The sequence below is a fragment of the Haliotis asinina genome, chromosome 12, assembly GCF_037392515.1.
Source record: "Haliotis asinina isolate JCU_RB_2024 chromosome 12, JCU_Hal_asi_v2, whole genome shotgun sequence".
NCBI lineage: Eukaryota > Metazoa > Mollusca > Gastropoda > Lepetellida > Haliotidae > Haliotis > Haliotis asinina.
Genome location: NC_090291.1, coordinates 53081315 through 53087314, shown reverse-complemented (window position 1 = coordinate 53087314; position 6000 = coordinate 53081315).

Genomic DNA, 6000 nt, shown 5'->3' with positions numbered 1-6000 from the left:
CACTGATAAAATGCATGCCCTTAGGCCAAAATGTATTGAGCCAATGACCAACATTGAACCAACAGACTTACATAAGTTGTACTTGTTAGTTTAGTTTTTTTCGATTAACGGAATACAACATGGACTCGGAGTGAGCGTATGCAGACTGAAACTGATAGACTAAAATCCACATTTGTCAGGAACACACACACATACGCACGTACGCACACAAAGACAATTGCATTCAGCATGACGTTTATAAGTGTAATAATCCTTGACGCGAATTTAAACCCAGCTTATACTCATCTCCCAGGTTAAAGTTTTACCGACTTTTCAAAATTCCTCTTCAACATTTTCTTATGGTTTTTTTTCCAAATTATGATGAGAATGTTTTCAGCAGCTGTCGAGACGTGTAAACGTTTATCTCAATGTCATACATCCATCAGTCATTTGTCAAGTTTGTCACCCGAGGAGTAATTCGATTGTTAAACGCTGATGATTGCAGCTGATCACCTGCCACTTGGAGAGTGATTGTACACGCACCTGACAGGTCAGACACATTACATACTGCGTGTGTCACTCCATCACAGACAAATCTTTAGCCTCGTGGCACACATATCACTGTCCGCCAAAACGCTCACTCAGACATCTGTTTTAATCAGGTTAATAAACACCATATGCTTTGTTGATGACGTATATTTAAATATATATACACGTAGGTGTCCATCACATCAAATGTCAAAACATTTTTAAAAAAAGAAAAATGCATTGTTATAAAATAAGTGTCTGTTTCTACCCCGGGACCTTCACGGGTCTCCTGGAGGAAGAGATAGCCTGGTGGTGACTTTTCACCCAGAAAGTCCGGGTTCTATTTTCCACATGGGTACATTGTGTGAAGTCCATGTCTGATAGTCCACGCATGTTGCCACATGCGCGTAAAATAGAACTCACTCACTCACTCACGCGTATCAGACTGGGATGCGGATTTAAACAAAGAATATATAGAAGACCAAATCTTTGTATTTGCGTTTACTGATTGTTAGCCAGTTTGTACAACGAGATTCTTTCATTTAACCGAGGGTTTACAATAGAAACATTTACAAACATTACGCCTATATGTCTGTACAGTATGGAATACTATAAGGGACATTCTCTCGATCTCGACCTTTGTAAAAAAAAAAGCCAAAAGCCAAAATCTCGTGTTTTTGGTATTTAGTTCATCTGACAAAAGTCGACAACGAGGGAATACAACTTTTAAACATGCTGTCAAATCTCGCAACCTCGCACTCTCGACTTGCCAAATAAAGCTGCAAAAGGACGAAATCGCGAGAACACGAGAATGTGACGTTTCCTTTTCTCGTGATCCCGCGTTATAGACGTTGCGTATTATCACAAAGTCAAGGCGCGGATTTGTCAATCCTCCACGATCACTCGTTGCAGGTTAATGACTTACACAAAAGTCATGCTTGTACCTCGGACTATTTTTGTATAGGACTTTACTTTCAAAATGGATTATATGTCTTTCGGCACTGTCAGACGGTCGTCATGAACAAGTGACACGAGCACGAACACTTTCGTTGTATTTTTTGCAGAAATGGCACTCCGATTGTTCTAATGAGGGACGGGTCACGATGACCTTGTAAACGAGCAGTCGGTGTGACGACTGACAATGATCTTTTCATTTTTTTGTATACAATCTCATCACATCGGCTAATGGAAAAGAGCGACAAAGGCCTTTCTGTAACCTTAAGGACTCTTCACTTAAACCAAGACTTATTGCGCTATTCCAGAAATATAAGTATATGTTCAAATGTTCAAGAACCCGTATCATACAGTGAAAATGGCCTTTGTCCCGATCAGTACTAAAATCAGTGAGTAAGTTTCACGCTGCTTTTAGCAATATTCCAGCAATGTCCCTGTCCAATGTCCCATAACTGGTGTCCCTGTCGTGATATTGCTGGAATATCGCTAAAGGCGGCGTAAACTATACTCACTCATTCACTCACTCACCATTAAAATGTGAGTGGGATTGGCTTGATGAAGCGGCAGTGTTAGCAGATTGTCTTTGAAATTTCTTTTGATAGTATACAAGAAAAAGTTATTATTTAAATTTAAATTCTGAATGAAGTTATTCTGATTGATACATGTTTTGTCCCCCTTCCTATTGAAGCCAGTATTGGTCAACAAATAATGCCCGTATCATTTCGACTTAACTTGGGATTCGTTCCGGCAAGAATAATAAATATCATATACCTCACACAGATTACACCAGTCCTAGTCTCGTGGGGTAGCGTAATCCATAAAGGGTTGCATCTGCAATCTATACCTCTCCTCAGATTTACTGCGAAAAATATCAGTGATATTTTGGGAAAATCACAGAAGCAGACTAATATACAGATGAATCGCTCGTGAATCGTTGATATTTACTGAGGGTACAGAATATGCTTTGAATGTGTTGTCCTTAAACAGACACTCGAGAGGATGCATTAGGTCTACCTATTTTTACTGAGTATCTTTGCGAGATATATATGATGCATCAAATGTCGGGATAAAAAGAATATTACTGAACGTCACACCGTGTTGAGTCAGACATTTTATAACACTATCATGCATATGGAGTGGTCCTGTTTGGTTTATTTCATCATGATTACAATAGGCATGTTTAAACTGTTGATGTTCTTGTATCTTTAGACCTGGAAATGAGTACTTAAGCTCTGGTTATCGTTAGGATATACTCAACAAAACGTTAAGGAGCACCCCTATTGTGAATATTAAAGTATTTAATGGTTCATATGATTATCCATACACTTAGATATTGAAAACTGGGGTAGTCCTTAACTTTGTGTTATTTTATCTGATATAAAATATATCATAAAAAATACAATAGGAGAAACTTTTACATTGAAATCACGATGTTTTATAGATATTGTGGTACTTATACACTGAACTATGCCCCTTATGTAATATACTGTAATGTTCCGGCTTAACTGTAGTACATAATATGGAAAATGCGAACAAAATGTTTTCGTGTCACTGTATGTTGACAAGATGCTGAATGAAGGAACGTCTTTGACGATACACAAGGCCAGATCAGTTATGATTAAAATGTTCTGATTGCAATAACATCCCAGTTACAGTGTCAACACCACTCATACATTGTGTGGACCCCCGTGGCCTGAACGAGCAGACATGTACGAGTAGTTCGAGACGAGCGGACTCTGACAGACACCGCCTCCTGTGTGATATACATCAAGCTGATGACGTCACAACACGAGATCATCCATGTAAATAATATACATGTCAACGTTCTGACGTCCTAGTTTTGCCGATGAAGAACGGCCCGAGAGTAATTGAGGAAGTTGGTGTCGCATGTGTGTGCGGTTCTTGTGGCCCGAGGACATATTTGTGTGTGTTACTTGGCAGGCTTTCGAATGTACAGGCCCCAAATGGAATATGCAGGCCCATTTTGTCAAACTGTGGTGACAAAACAGACTACACTTTATACAGTTTCATATTGTTTCTACAAAATGAGTCCGCGAAGCGTATGGCGGAGAAAGAAGTTGTGTTGACATTCCTATGCGCAAAGCCATGAAATACCAGGATTAGCACCACCATCATCACCACCACCATCACCACCACCATCACGACATTATCACCATCAACACCACACCACCCCCGTCACCACCAGCGCCATTGTTATCACACCACCACCATCACATCACCATCACATCACCATCACTCCATCACATCACCATTATCACCATCACAATTACCATGATCCCCACCATCATCATCACCCCCAGAATCAGTATCACCATCGCCCAACCACCATCACCATTATCACCATCACCACCACACCATCTCCCTCATCATCACCACCTTAAGATCACCATCACCTTCACCATCACCACCACCAGCAACAACCCTACGTCACTAGTAACACGACCGTCAACGCCACCATCATCACCACCACATTCCCGAGACCACTACCCAGCCACAAGTAACACCACCATTGTCATCATCTTTATGTTCCACACTAACATCTCCAGCAAAACGAACACATTCTCATTAGCTCACTACCATGACTACCACCACCATCCTCGCACCGCCATCATCGGAACCACTGGGTAGTCTCACTGACGCAGCACAGCTGAGTCACGTCATAAAATAATCAGATCACAATCACTGCTGCTAGCATGCGTGTATATAAATGTTTGGCTAAACCCTGCACGTTTTACACATCTTTGTTGGGACATGTTTGTTGACAGTAATATAGTAATATTTTATGGCGCTTCTTTTGACAGTTTTGCGACTGATCTCTTTTGATCAACTTAATACTGTGTTCAAAAAGAGTGACTGTAGTGGTACAGATAACGTTACAGATGTAGTGAGAGTAGTGATGAAAGCGGTTTTAGAAATAGCATTTGCAGATGACACGCTTGTTTAGAGCTACGTCTCCAGTCGCTTGCGAGATTTATCTCCCATGACTCGTCAGGCAGGTATTACGTACTGACCCGAAAACCTGACACATTACGTAAAAATACCCATAAAAAGTTTACACTGACTTAAGCCGTCAATACACGTGTTTACATCGAAGACGAATTTCTCCACTAATTTGGGGGAACCAACTGCAAACCTCGTGCAAAAGAATTGCACGAGGATCTTGCTTAAACTGCTGAAGGGCATGTAAAAATAGCGTGCATGTGAATACATGCGTTTAAATGTAAAGTTTTGTTAAAAATTCATCATTTATTGAACTCATAACAAAACCCCTTCAACGTTACGACTTTGTTTTACAATGGATGAGTTCATATGTAAACAGTACCGTTATACAGTATGGAATATTTGGCCAAATCTGGTTTAAACAGTTGTGACTGCATTGACGCTAGTGGACGGGTAGTATATATATGACGGGTAGTATATGTATGACGGGTAGTATATATGATCTAACACCATGGTCAGAAGTCACGCATGTTACTCTATAAACCATAATCTGCGGTAGACAGCTAATGTTACACTCTTCTGCTATATGTAAGTAGTTCCTAATTATTAATATTATCACGACAGACAGCAATATTACATCAGTAACTCAGTGACCTACAGCAAGAAGTCTCAGGACTTCTAGTAATCGGCAATATTGCAGCTGTATATCTTGACAACATCCACCAGTCATCATTGTAACCGTCAAATCTCAGGCGTCCAGTATTAAGCAATCAGCAATCGGTAATATTGCATCTGTATCTAGGCAACGTGCATCAATCATCATTGTTATAGACAAATCTCATGACTTCCAGCAATCGGCAATATTGTAACTATATCTAAACAAACTGCATCATTGTTGTAGTGAAATTTCGGTTGTTCTAGTATTCAGCAATATCACAGCTGTTTGTCAGCTGCGTACAGCAACCATCACTCTTATAGCTACCTCTAAGGGGCCTACATCAATCGTAATTGTTTAAGGAACATCTAGGTGGCATACATAAATTGTCATTGTCACAGCTACATCTCTCCTGCCTACAGCAATCATCATTGTGATAGCTACATCTCTCATGCCTACAGCAATCATCATTGTGATAGCTACATCTCTCCTGCCTACAGCAATCATCATTGTGATAGCTACATCTCTCCTGCATACAGCAATCATCATTGTTACAGCTACATCTCTCCTCCCTACAGCAATCATCATTGTGATAGCTACATCTCTCCTGCCTACAGCAATCATCATTGTTACAGCTACATCTCTCCTGCCTACAGCAATCATCATTGTGATAGCTACATCTCTCCTCCCTACAACAATCATCATTGTGATAGCTACATCTCTCCTGCCTACAGCAATCATCATTGTGATAGCTACATCTCTCCTGCCTACAGCAATCATCATTGTGATAGCTACATCTCTCCTGCCTACAGCAGTCATCATTGTTACAGCTACATCTCTCCTGCCTACAGCAATCATCATTGTGATAGCTACATCTCTCCTGCCTACAGCAATCATCATTGTGATAGCTACATCTCTCCTCC